This window comes from Schistocerca piceifrons, chromosome 6 (genome assembly GCF_021461385.2).
Source record: "Schistocerca piceifrons isolate TAMUIC-IGC-003096 chromosome 6, iqSchPice1.1, whole genome shotgun sequence".
Taxonomy (NCBI): Eukaryota; Metazoa; Arthropoda; class Insecta; order Orthoptera; family Acrididae; genus Schistocerca; species Schistocerca piceifrons.
Window position 1 is genome coordinate 450,581,505 of NC_060143.1, and position 15,059 is coordinate 450,596,563.

The following is a 15,059-nucleotide window of genomic DNA, read 5'->3' on the forward strand; positions in this document are numbered from 1 at the left end:
TCTCTGAATACCAAATGCAGTTAAAAAACCTACGATACGTAGATACTTCCGATTTACGGCATCACATAAAACAACGCAAAATGTATCCTGTGGACTTTTTTCTAAATGATTCCTTTTCTTTTGTTTCCAGTGATAAATAATTGCCAGAAATGACTATACCTTAACACAGAGCTCAATGCAAAGTGTGGTTTGTGAAAACTAAATCAACTACTGCTCTCCAAAGTAGTTTGCGACATGAATTTCTCAGAGGGGTCACCAGACGATAAATGCTTGGAACGACAAGATCCTAGAGACTGGAAATGTATACAGATATGTTCTGTCAGACAACGCACATACACTCCTGGAAATGGAAAAAAGAACACATTGACACCGGTGTGTCAGACCCACCATACTTGCTCCGGACACTGCGAGAGGGCTGTACAAGCAATGATCACACGCACGGCACAGCGGACACACCAGGAACCGCGGTGTTGGCCGTCGAATGGCGCTAGCTGCGCAGCATTTGTGCACCGCCGCCGTCAGTGTCAGCCAGTTTGCCGTGGCATACGGAGCTCCATCGCAGTCTTTAACACTGGTAGCATGCCGCGACAGCGTGGACGTGAACCGTATGTGCAGTTGACGGACTTTGAGAGAGGGCGTATTGTGGGCATGCGGGAGGCCGGGTGGACGTACCGCCGAATTGCTCAACACGTGGGGCGTGAGGTCTCCACAGTACATCGATGCTGTCGCCAGTGGTCGGCGGAAGGTGCACGTGCCCGTCGACCTGGGACCGGACCGCAGCGACGCACGGATGCACGCCAAGACCGTAGGATCCTACGCAGTGCCGTAGGGGACCGCACCGCCACTTCCCAGCAAATTAGGGACACTGTTGCTCCTGGGGTATCGGCGAGGACCATTCGCAACCGTCTCCATGAAGCTGGGCTACGGTCCCGCACACCGTTAGGCCGTCTTCCGCTCACGCCCCAACATCGTGCAGCCCGCCTCCAGTGGTGTCGCGACAGGCGTGAATGGAGGGACGAATGGAGACGTGTCGTCTTCAGCGATGAGAGTCGCTTCTGCCTTGGTGCCAATGATGGTCGTATGCGTGTTTGGCGCCGTGCAGGTGAGCGCCACAATCAGGACTGCATACGACCGAGGCACACAGGGCCAACACCCGTCATCATGGTGTGGGGAGCGATCTCCTACACTGGCCGTACACCACTGGTGATCGTCGAGGGGACACTGAATAGTGCACGGTACATCCAAACCGTCATCGAACCCATCGTTCTACCATTCCTAGACCGGCAAGGGAACTTGCTGTTCCAACAGGACAATGCACGTCCGCATGTATCCCGTGCCACCGAACGTGTTCTAGAAGGTGTAAGTCAACTACCCTGGCCAGCAAGATCTCCGGATCTGTCCCCCATTGAGCATGTTTGGGACTGGATGAAGCGTCGTCTCACGCGGTCTGCACGTCCAGTACGAACGCTGGTCCAACTGAGGCGCCAGGTGGAAATGGCATGGCAAGCCGTTCCACAGGGCTACATCCAGCATCTCTACGATCGTCTCCATGGGAGAATAGCAGCCTGCATTGCTGTGAAAGGTGGATATACACTGTACTAGTGCCGACATTGTGCTTGCTCTGTTGCCTGTGTCTATGTGCCTGTGGTTCTGTCAGTGTGATCATGTGATGTATCTGACCCCAGGAATGTGTCAATAAAGTTTCCCCTTCCTGGGACAATGAATTCACGGTGTTCTTATTTCAATTTCCAGGAGTGTATGATGAAACGGTTACAACGTTAGGATCTGGGATTCAGAAAACACTCAAACTTTTTCTGAACATGTCAAGAGAGTGAAATGGCGAATGTGTCGTGTGCACTGATGAAAGACAGCATAGTTGGACAATTTATCCTCATCGAGCATGTAGTAACATGACTGGATTTGCTTAAGCAATTAGGTGTCCCTCGGATTCTTCCGCTTCAGCCAAACGTGAACTTCCAGCAGAAACACTTAAATTTACATGCTCGTGACTTCCTGATGTGAACATTTCCACAGCGATAAACAGGACTTGATGGACCAACCAAGTGGATACCGCGTTCTCTGAAAATAACCACTCTGGGGTAATGTGAAAGAGATCAGACTATCTAGGGGAGTTGGATGAAACTAATGTTAGGATTGAACGTCACAACAACTGCAAGTCTAATTTTTCAGCATCCGTGATAAGCACCGCAGCGACCCGTAATATCCTGATTGGGTATAGTGAATCGCAGCTTTCAGAGCGTTATAATTTAACAAATGAGCATAAAATACAGACACAGCAAATAATGTTTTACAAAAAAGCCAGTGTGATCCCAATTAGAATTTTAAGGCAAGTAACCACAGTCACGGCTGAAGACCTTTAACGCCAAGAAGGGCAACTATAAAAAATTTAACAAACACACTGTAAAACAGCAATGCAATAGCTAAGGTTAATTTAAAAATACAGACAACTGATCACCAAATGGGTGAGACAAAATGATGGTGAACTTGGTAGCACAATCATTTAAACCTGCTATAGCGCCAAGAATGGCAATTATATAAAAAATTTTAGAAACATACAATAAAACAGCAAATACAATAATAAAACACAGGGGCCAGTCACAGACGGTGCACCAGGAATCGACATCTGAGTGGGTCTGGCAAAAAACACTTTCATGAGCGATGAGACAGGCAGCCAAGAGTTGCGTTCACTTCACAATATGGTAACTCAGACTAGTGGCAGTCTAACGAATGACTAATGATAATCTTGCTGAAGCTACCTGACGTCCAATGAACCAAATGCAAAGCCTGAAACAAAGGCGGTTTTCTTTGCGGCGAGATCTATTTAGGAAATTTCAATCACCTGCTTTCTCTTCCAAATGCGAAAATATTTTGATGACACCCACCTACGTAGGGAGAAATGATCATCATAATAAAATAAGCGAAATCAGAGCTCAAACAGAGATTTACGTGTTCCTTTTTCCCACGCGCTATTCGAGAGTGGAATGTTAGTGTAGTAGTATGAAAATGGTTAGATGAACCCTCTGCCAGGCATTTAAGTGTGAATTGCAGAGTAACCATATAGATGTAGATTTAAAAATACGCCAAAACCGGAACCAGTGGTCTGGACTCCGTCTGCAGACTATTGTGCTTGGAGCGCCCAAAACGAAAAAGAAATCACTACAACCAGAGTAGAAGAATTGCCAACCAACCTACAATCAAGAAAGCTGTCAAAACTACACACCTCACCGGACAGCAGTGGTAAGGGGAGGAAACATACACTGCCGTTACATACACTAACCCCCAGGGCAGGTAACTGGGGCGTTAGCGGCCACGAGGCAGGAAAAATACCGCTGGTTGAACTTAACAAATAGTAACAAACTGAACGAAATAAATAGTAATTAGAAGTCCAGGAAAGGTAATCAGATCCGCCTTCCCCAAGCACTCCACTCGTTGCTCTTCACCTCAGCAACACTACGAGCAGCAACACGAACCAAAATCACTGGAGAATGTCAATATCTCACAATGGTGGAGGTTTCTCTACTTGAATCCAAATGCATAAACTTAAAGCTTGCAGGATCCAGTTTACGACGAGGTTGCACACCCTCGTTACCATCGATCCGGCAGTCCATGCACGCCACCAGAGGTTCCGGCGTGTTCACGCACTGCGCAGACCTGGTTCCTCCGGAGTCCCCAACTGAACTGCCCACTGACACGACCCGGAAGAACCACGACGTCGCCCCAAAGATAGGGCCACAGTTACTACATATCGAGAACCGCCACTGCTGCCCCTAGCGGCAGGCAACGCTTGCGAAACTAAGTGGCGCCAGTCAACACGAGAAGAAGACAAACAACTGCAACCATGTCAGCTAAAAGATACAGTCTGGCCTCCAACAGAGGACGTAAACCTACAAACAGCACCAACGCGAGCCGCAGCACGGTTCGGTATACCCGTATTTTTATACTTTGTGTACACAATACGATAAATAAATAAATAAAAGACGCATAATATACAGAGGTACTTACCTACAACTCCATAACCCAAGAAGGTTATATGCTTAGCAATAACAAATAAATTAGCCTCTGGCTGGAAGGACGGTTTTGTAATGTCTTTCATACCTGATCGATTGGTGAACAACAGTCCAATCTTCAGATGTAAGTGCGCACAAAGCTCTTACCCGCTCACAGCCGCTGAAAGCAAGAACGGACTACATTTAAGCCCAAAATGAATGCCTTAAATTAGTACGTGCTCGTCCTTCGATTGCTTCGCTTACTACGTGGTTACGGTCACTGCACCAGAAGAATCTAGTCAAATCTCTGTCGGGAGGAAGGAGAAATAACTGTAAAAATGCTTGAGTAATATCTGCGACAACAGCGAAATGGCGCGTTCGAAAGTGCATGAGTACTGCTGTGGTTACTTCAGAAAGCAAAAAAAAAAAAATAAAAAAAAAATAAAATAAAATGGATCCGAGCACTATGGGACTTAACATCGGAGGTCATCAGTCCCCTAGAACTTAGAACTACTTAAACCTAACTAACCTAAGAACATCACACACATCCACGCCCGAGGCAGGATTCGAACCTGCGACCGTAGCGGTCACGCGGTTCCAAACTGTAGCGCCTAGAACCGCACGGCCACACCGGCCGGCTCAGAAAGCAGGTTAGGTCCTCTTTCTAAGACATCATTTAGCGAAGAAGAGTCCTTTTCGTGTAAAGCTGCGCCGAACATGGTTCGCCAATTCGTGCTTCCATGTTTCACCCTCATAACTATCTGTTGAGGCAAGTAAGAGACGTCGGTTGATTTCTGTGATGGGAGCGCGTAGTTTGACATAAGAGTCTCGTATGTGGCACAAAGAGCGTCATTTCTAGACTTCTCTGCAACGTAAGGAAATCGTTTTTGGCATTAACAAAGTTATTTGGGGAAATGATTTCGAATTTTCGTGGAAGACGGACTACTCTTCGTTGATCCTCGACAGACTGTGAAGCGTGAAATTCCTCGAGAAGTTCTGAATCTTTCGCACACATCGTGCGATATTGATCGCGGCATATCCCTACTGCCTTTAAATCCCGAAAGCTCCTGACTGTGTTGTCAAATGCTTGATTGCACTGCAGGTTGACGAGGTTATCGACGGTTCGGTCTGCGGAAATCCTAAAGCTGCTATCGTTAAAGGTCCATCAGAATTTCGAAGGCAGCAACGCCGGAGATTGAGAGACACGTATCGATGCTGTATCCTTAACAGTTCTGCGTTAATGACCTGCTCCGATTTATAACTCGATGGGAACATCATCATATCCTTCTGCCGAATCAGCCAGTTGAAAGTTCGTAACGTATTTCGTTTTGAATTTTTGAGGTACCGGTGGATGCCCTAAAAAGGAATGAAAATTATCAAATGCAGTAACCTCGATATGAGCATGGCTCTACGGGTCTCTCGGTGTTAGTCAAGCCAGACCTCGAGAATGTGACTCATATGCATCAAAAGTCAGTGGATGATTTCCATGACTTTTACTTTTAAGTTATCGATCATCGATCTACTGATAAAACTAGATTGGCTGCCACCATCTAGAATGCAGTGCTTGTGTCTCTTTGCTCCTGTGTGCCCTATTACATACAGGCGTTCCGTTTGAAGGCACTTGTATTTAGAATTTCCGTATTCACTTGCCAAGGAAACAGTGTTCGGCAGGGGTAACTGACAGAGTAGAATGTTCCGAATTTGTAGAGAATGATTTATCATGATCTTTCTTGGAAAAAAAGCAAAACGCTTTCCCCTTCTCCCTGCAGTCTTTTGCTGTATTGCCTGGGTTAAGGCCAAGAAAGCACCTGTTGCTGGTTCTCAAAATCTTCAGACGGTTCTGAACATTCTTTATGGTCTCACAATCTTGTACTCAGTGATCACACTGCTCTCGAAACACATAACAAGTTTTAACCTATCGTACTAGGTTATGTAATGTATGTAGCGGCCTACAGTGGACACAGAGCTCCCTTAGACTTCACACTGTTATCAAGCTGGAAGCTGGAATAATTGCAGGTCAGTAGCTTCTGTTAATCTATACAACGAAAAAAAGTTGCAGATTTCATTTCTTTTTATTTACTCAGTGGCTAGTTTCGGGCAGTGACACATTTTCAAGTCATCGTCCCAGATAATAAAAATGATATTTACAGAAATACAAAAACCATGTCAAAAAATTACCTATACATAGCTAATGTCCTTCGAATGCATCGTGCCGTCTGAGACGCTGGCTAAACCCGCTAGGCAGAACAGGTAATAGGACTGTGGAAAGGGGCCAAAGGTTGAGGTCAGTTTCTGCTTCTAATTGTCACTTATTTTAATTTAGCAACTCTTTCACGGCTGAAGGCCTAAAACAAGAAATCTTAACAAGATAAAAATCCAGTTAAAATAGCAATAAAATAATTCAAAAAACAACATATGCAAGGTGGAATACAAATGGCTGAGAGCCACAACGAGATTTCAAAATTTTATAATATATTACCATAGACCTTTAAAGGCAGAAGGCCAACAAGAAATCTTAAAAACATCAAAATTCAATTAATAAAATAATTTAAAAACCCAAAAAGCAACATATGCAAGGGGCAATACCCTTGGTTGAGGGCCACAATTAAACTTCAAAACATTAAAATATGCTTTAAGGCAGAAGGCCGCAGTGTTTAAGCTTGAAAGATAAATTTAAAAATTAATTTAGCAAAATTTTAAGAAAACAAAACAAATAACCAGAAGCCTAAAATTTGAAACAGCTGACAACAGATAATTAAATACCTGTGGCACTCAGAAGGCCTCCAGGGAGGTGGTCTACCCTCGTTCACTTAGGTGAGACAGGTGGTGAGCCCAATTATACTTGATCCGTCGGTAACCCAACCAGGGGACAGCCGCGGACCGACCGACACAACGACTTGCTTCGTGTCAATGAGTGCATGAGAACTCTAACCGGCAATTTTACAACGTGACAATCCACAATGGAGTACGTATTAGCTGTCAAAACTACACTCAGCTTCGACGTCCTGGGTCGGTGAACCACGAAGCTCGTAGCGATCGGACAGCTCCGCATACGCTGCGACACTGCGCACGGCCCGGCAGCGGACCCGGGCGACTGCACCGCACGGAGATGTCCTCCCTGGTCCTCACCAACCGACCGACTGCCCGCTGTTCCGTCCGCGACTGCTGCTCCGTCGCGACTGCACTGCTGGTGCGTCTCCCACTCACATCCAGACACACGACGGCGGAGATACTGGCTCGGACCCAACCATGCAGAGCAAACACGCCCACTGGCAAAACGACATCCCTGCACCAGGAAAGGACCGACCCAAGTTCTACAAGATGGTAAGTGAAGGGGCCCAGAAGCGTTCGGAGGGAGAACCAGTTACACGTCGCCTGATTTAAAATAGTCGTCAGTGGAAGTAACGCCAGCAACACACACAACCTGACAAAAACTTGCACGAAGACCTGAACGATACGCAACAGTAACTAAGCACACACGAAGACAAATCGGGAGTCGATGCACACACACACACACACACACACACACACATATATATATATATATATATATATATATAACGATCGGCGAACCAAAAAGCATCGTCCGGTAGGACGACCGACCGACGATCCACCAAGACCGTGGCCCGGCTAAAGTGATGCGCGGCGGCAATGGTCGGGCGAGCCATGTCGACACAGACCTCACTCCTCCAACCCGACTACACTAGTGCCGCATTGCAACTCCCCGACTGGCAGGTCCGCACTGCGCCCCAGACGCATTCCAACTGACTGGCAAAGCCGAACTCGCGTCGCGAACTGCGACCAACTGACTTACAAAAGACAACGAGCGGGAAGTAATAGCAGTCAAGCAAAGATATTTGGAGAGGGGATATATCGATACGCGCTGCTAACGCTGCTCACGGCCAGGAAAAGCGGCAACTCAGTGACAGTAGTAACTAAAATTAACGTAGTGAGATGGAAGTACGTTAAAAACAGCGAGTAAAATACATGATGGCGGGAACACGAGCCACGCAAGGCTCACCGCCAGCCAGTGCCCTATCTAACTCTTCTGTCAGTAGTTACATTATATGAGAATGTTTGCTTGTGACAATTGTACCCATTTTGGCTCTGAGCACTGTGGGACATAACATCGATGGTCATCAGTCCCCTAGAACTTAGAACTACTTAAACCTAACTAACCTAAGGACATCACACAACACCCAGTCATCACGAGGCAGAGAAAATCCCTGACCCCGCCGGGAATCGAACCCGGTAACCCGGGCGTGGGAAGCGAGAACGCTACCGCACGACCACGAGCGGTGGACTGTACCCATTTTGTAAGGACTTCCAGCACCGCCATACGTCCTGTGAATGAGTGATTTTAGAAACTAAAACGTTACCTCTTAGTGATTATAGAGCCTGGATGCACTTGTTAGATTCAATAAAACTTTAAGTTGAGAGCTACCCAGGAGTATAATGTTACGTGCGGACGGCTTCCAGATAATCAGTTACAATTCTGCCCTTGTCACAACACAGCGTACTCAAAAGTTCTACAGTGTGCTGTTAGGATGCTCAGTTAAAGCTGTTCCTTCAACCAAACTCTTGGGTTCTCACTCAAAGTAGCCTCTAACAAACCCTTGTTTATGTGACAGCTGGAAAGTTTGCGTCTGTGTCAATGGAAGATACAAACTATCCTCAGAAGATGGTCCAATGCTCGATGCTACCGGAGAACGGCTCTCGCTTAATCTGTGATGATCGAACACTGTCCCGCGGCTGCACAGAAACCCCTAAATCTTCCTGACGGCCACGACGTCTGAAATTCAAGCCTTAGTACCCTGTTTTGCCTTCAGGATCTCTCGTTTCGCCACTTCTGTGTGTTCCTTATACGCCGATACATGTCCTTCGTACTCTAAGTCATCGAAAGTCTTGAATAGTGTTATTCAAGGTGATCAAATTAGCTAAAGTCTTCCGCAGGCCCCTGCTGATATCTTCCACCTCATTTCCGGTCATGAAGTCATTAAGCTAATTTAATTGGCTGACGGAGCGAGTAACATTGGAATGTCGCATTCTTCGTCCACTTTTTAGCTTGAAGAAATACAGGGTAACAATAATTGAACTATATAAAAAAAAACGTAAATTTGTTACCAACTACAGCGTACACACACTTCATTCAACATGTAAACGTCAGTACAGGTATTCGGATTTAAGTTGTGACATGTTCGACATGCCTGCCATCATTGACGATGATGTGACTCAGACGAATAGCATGGTCAGCTGAAGTGTCGGTACATCGACGCCTCGATGACCTTCTGAGTGGCTGTTTTCAGCTGATACATGGTTTAGGGGTTGTTGCTGTACGCCGTTTCTTTAACATAGTCCCACAAAAAGGAGTCGCATGTGTTCAGATCCTGACAATATGGCGGCCAATCGAGGCCCAAGCCAGTGGCCTCTGGGCACACGAGAGTCAGGATGTGGTCCCCAGAGTGCTCCTCCAGTACATCAAACACTCTCCTGCTTCGATGAGGTCGGGCTCCGTCTTGTATGGAACACATCTTGTCGAAATCAGGGTCACTTTGCACAATGGGGATGATTTCATCTTCCAGAACCTTCACATGCCGTTTGGTAGTCACCGTGCCATCAAGGAATACTGCACACCACAAAGTCTCCCGTTGAGGGTGAAGAGACTTCTCGATCGCGAAACGTGAGTTCTCAGTCTCCCAAATGCGCCAATTTTGCTTATTCATCCAAATAAAAGTGGGCTTCCTCGCTAAACCAACAGTTCATCACATACTATTTCCCATCATGCCCAGTAACCAACCTTGCAGTTTTAAAGTCCGAACGCAGACAGTTCAGAAGTTATGACGATTTTATTTCATTTATTTTAATAACTGTCACCCTGTAATCTGCTGCTCCGCTATTCCTGGCCATGATCCGTCTGCAAGTTTCCGTATTGATCTTCTCACTATGGATTGTTACGTAATCAATTAATTTGCCACGCTATAATCAACTATTATTTCAGCTACTAGTAAGCGGGTACTGTTATGATGACGACGAACGAGTCGTCGCCAGTGTTGACTGGTGGCCAATGCTAAAGAGAAACATATAAATCACAGCATGTTTGTCAGTGACGTCGACAAGGTGCTGGCTGCATGGTCTGGATCTGCAACGACTAAAATAATTAGAAGTCGTTGGTAAAAAATATTATATATTGTACTTAACTGGTTGTACAGGATTCTTTTTGGCTGCAGACATATATAATTATAAACAGATAGCTATTAAGGCCTCATTTAGGCCATACGTTACTAAGAGCCTTGTTACAGGCTGCTTCCTATCAGCTGAAGGCTATGCTACTTTACTACTGGACTTCCCGAGCAAGAGTGGACGAGAGCTCGCTAGAAACTTGATACAGGCTGTGGAGCGGCGCTGGTCGCAACTCGCGGGTCCAACGATACTAATACGGACCGCGGTCGATAACTGCAACCCCTAACGAGTGTGGTATCGAACGTTGATACCACTGGTACTAATGCAGTATGTTACAGTGACGATTACAAATAAACAGAATCGTGTGACTGACTTAGCTAAAGGCGTGGATTGCGCATCACACGCGAAGAGATACTGCCGTGTAGGTTCCGCGCAGTCGCTCGGAATCGGGCGCGCTCCATTAAAATGTCTTCGATGTCCTTGTGGTTCTGACATTTCCCATCTGTGTCGCCTCTTCCAGCGTTTCAGCACCTGAAAATTTTTGAAAACAGCTGAAAAGTGAATTTTAAACTTCAAACATAGTTAGCTTTATATGCACAGGGCATCTGTATCACAGAGATTACGTAACATAATACCAACAATTCACAGATATAATGCAGTGCGGAAGCACCATTTCAGCGATTCTCCACAAGAGTTTTCAAAAATGTGTCATTACTGTATAGAACACTAATTGAACACAACTGTAGGTACAGATTGCCGAGACCGAAAAATATCTCGACAAGTGCGGTCAAATGTGAAAGCTATACTCACTGTTTCTAATTTCCAAATTGTTACTTTATTGGGCTATAAGTTTCGGCGATATATTGCGCTATCTTCAGGCACGCTACCAGACGTGTAGAAAGCTTCCCACCTTTCGTAAAGTCGAAATAGGGGCCAGCATTCAAAGACTGCTGTCTGTAGATTACTGAGACAGTGATCAGTTCAAAAATAACCTGCAGACCTCTCAGCTGGCGATGCTAGTCCCTATTTCGACTGGACCAAAGGACGGAATCTTTCTACACGTCGGTCAGGAGCCTGAAGATGGCGTGACATATGCCGAAACTGGCAGCGCAATAAAATAACAATTTGGAAATTTAAACGTCTGAAATGTATTTGATCTGATGTTCCGTACTAAATAGACGATGTTCGACAACCATCTGTGGAAAGATAGACGTACAGAGACTTGATAACTATAGGTAGGTTCAAGATGGTTCAAATGGTTCAAATGGCTCTGAGCACTATGCGACTTAACTTCTAAGGTCATCAGTCGCCTAGAACTCAGAGCTAATTAAACCTAACTAACCTAAGGACATCACACACATCCATGCCCGAGGCAGGATTCGAACCTGCGACCGAAGCGGTCGCCCGGCTCCAGACTGTAGCGCCTAGAACCGCACGGCCACTCCGGCCTGCCGGTTCAAGATGGAAAGTAATTAAAAATGCTATTTTGTTGAGGTAATAAGATCAATTACATTTTTGTGTGGAACATGATGCAATATCTTCTCCCCTTATAAAATGGTTTTTGATGATGTAAAGAATTACTAAGAAAGCTACTAACCGCATCACGAGTCAAAAGTTCGATCAATGTACCATAATTAACTTAAGTTCAGACAGACGTGTAGTAGAAATGTCGATATCTCTCCTTATATTATAATTGGGGCATCTCGAGATTTCCCAGTCATGTTTTAGGCGTTAGGATAAACGTGGTAAAAACATGGTGACACTTGACTCTTCTTTAACTGACTGTTATAGAACAGTGATTCAGGCTGCCTGACTGTATCAGCTATCCCTGCATGTCTGTTTGACGCAGTATTTAACCAATGTGTATTGTCCCATTCTAGGCTTCCTCAGTTTTGATTTTGTACGTAGCCTCATTTAGCCCAAAAATGAAATGTCATCTACCTGGATGGCATATTATTTTTAGCCCTTATGTGTTTAGCAACAATTTAGACTTGGGAACAACAGCAAGTCAATATCTTTACGTAATAACCTTTACGTAAAGTATCTATACAGTAGTAATCCGATACCTTCCAACTTGAGAGGAAATTTCTATTGTATAGATACTCCCTGCCAGCACTATTTTGCATTGTGACACTTCACATAACTCGTGTGTCTGTGTGGTGTGTGTGTGCGTGTTTGTGCGTGTCTGTGCATGCGTGTCTTAGCATAACGAAGTCTATGTATTTTGGCAGAAAATTTAAATGCAAAAACATCTATCTCTATCTTACACCAAGTGTGGTAAAGGGACTGAAATATGCACGTCCACAAGTGCTGTATACTCTATACGCTGTAATGTTGTGTCACCCATATTTTGATAAATAATGCAGTTACTGTAGATGTAAAAATATTTAATTTTAGTATCCTGCTGTGCCTTGCACTGTGTGTAGTACGTTAATTGAACTATGTCCGCTGGCAAATGCAGCTCTACCTGTAAATTAGGAAGGCCATGTACTTTTGTCGTGCAAATGTAGCAGGTCAATGTCTTTCTGTACTTCGATAAATAATCTGATACCTTTCAGTATGGCAGAAAATTCAGTTCATCAAGAGTCGATAAATGAAGTCAGCAGCAATTTAGAACTCTGGGAACCTCATAAGAGATAATGAAACATATGTTTATGCATATGACATCGAGGCTGAGGCTCAGTCGTCCCAGTGGCGGCAATCTGGATCGCCGAGACCGAAAAAAATCTGGACACGTGCGGTCAAATGTGAAAGTTATACTCACTGTTCCTTTGGAGTTTAGCTGCATAGTGCACCACGAGTTCTCGGCAAAAGATAAAATCATCAATAAAGAGTACTAGTTACATGTCTAACGCCGTTTACGTGAACTAATATGAGGTAAAACCGCCCGGATACGTTGCGATGCAGTTCATGGCTTTTTGCACCACGATAATGTGCCTACTCACACTTCGTTGTTTGTTCTTGGATTTTTGGCCCAAAACCGATACTATAATAATGCCCCGGTATCCAAAAGCACCTGACTTGACCCCTTCAAGTTGTTCCTAAGCAGTACAGTAAACCATAAAGGGTCTTTATTTTACGAGTATATTTGAGATTAAAAGCTCATTCCATTTTCTGACGTCTTGGTTGAACGCAAATTGAATGGACGATTGGATCATTCTGTGCGCACATTGGCTTTTATTTAATCGAGCGCAGCTTCCACCATCCAGCTCAAAAGCATTCTGTCTTGAGCACTGCATTATACAGAACGCTGATAATTTCAGACCGTGACCAGATGGGAACTGAACTGAAATCATTTAAGAACCCATTCAGGAAAAACGGATACAAATCTAAACAAACTAAACCTGCATTTTCTGGCAAACGTAGGCGCAAATCCATCCAGCCTACTGAAGCATACAACCTCAAGCAAATTGGGGTGCGTATTACATAAATACTGTGTTACACCTGTATTCCGACCACCGCAGAAACTTAACGATTTACTGCATCTAGTGAAAGACAGCCTGGAGACTGTTATGTGAATGTGGTGATAAATACTTTTGGCACACTATCCGTACCATAGCTAAGCGCTGCACTGAACGTAAGCCGCACATCAAGTGTAGAAATTTTGAGAAATCAATGATAGCGGGACACAGACTTAACAGAAGGGCACAAAATCAACTTTGAGAAAACGTAGGTCCCCTCCCACGGACCGACTACTGCGATTCTGTAATAAAAGAAGTGGTAGAAATTCGCGTCTCCTTTCACAATTTTAACAGATACGTAGGTTATAGTCTGAGTGATGCGTGCAGGCGAGCACTAGAGACGGAGCGTTTTCGAATGAACACAACCAAAAACCATAATTCTTAAGGGATGGTCTCCGTTCCCCTTGCGCCTTTCAGTCGCGGCCCGGTGAGGAAGGCAAACCGCACAGTTGCCGATTTTCTGCATTTGCGCATGTGAACCCCACTCTACAGGTGACGTCACTGCCAGTTTCAGTTAGAATTCCAAGCAACATCATCCGACGAATGATAAGCTTGAACGCCAGACAGACTCCGCCCCCGGCAGACAGTCTCGCCCATCTCCTGACAAAGAATATAGTGTTGATTTTCGAAAGCTCGAATTTTAACTCTGATTTGATGCGATCTGAACACAGAGAAAATTTTGTACGCGGATGCCACAGCGAAAAAAAAAGTTCCCCTTGTACACTACTGGACATTAAAATTGCTACACCAAGAAGAAATGCAGATGATAATCGGGTATTCATTGGACAAATATATTATACTAGAACTGACATGTGATCGCATTTTCACGCAATTTGGGTGCATAGATCCTGAGAAGTCAGTACCCAGAACAACCACCTCTGGCCATAATAACGGCCTTGATGCGCCTCGGCATTGAGTCAAACATAGCTTGGATGGCGTGTACAGGTACAGCTGCCCATGCAGCCTCAACACGATACCACACTTAATCGAGAGTAGTGACTGGCGAATTGTGACGAGCCAGTTGCTCGTCCACCATTGACCAGACGTTTTCAATTGGTGAGAGATCTGGAGAATGTGCTAGCCAGGGCAGCAGTCGAACATTTTCTCTATCCTGAAAGGGCCGTACAGGACTTGCAACATGCGGTCGTGCACTATCCTGCTGAAATGTAGGGTTTCGCAGGGATCGAATGAAGGGTAGAGCCACGAGTCGTAACACATTTGAAATGTAACGTCCACTGTTCAAAGTGTCGTCAATGCGAACAAGAGGTGACGGAGACGTGTAACCAAAGGCACCCCATACCATCACGCCGGGTGATACGCCAGTATGGCGATGACGAATACGCCCTTCCAATGTGCGTTCACCGCGATGTCGCCAAACACGGATGCGACCATCATGACGCTGTAAACAGAA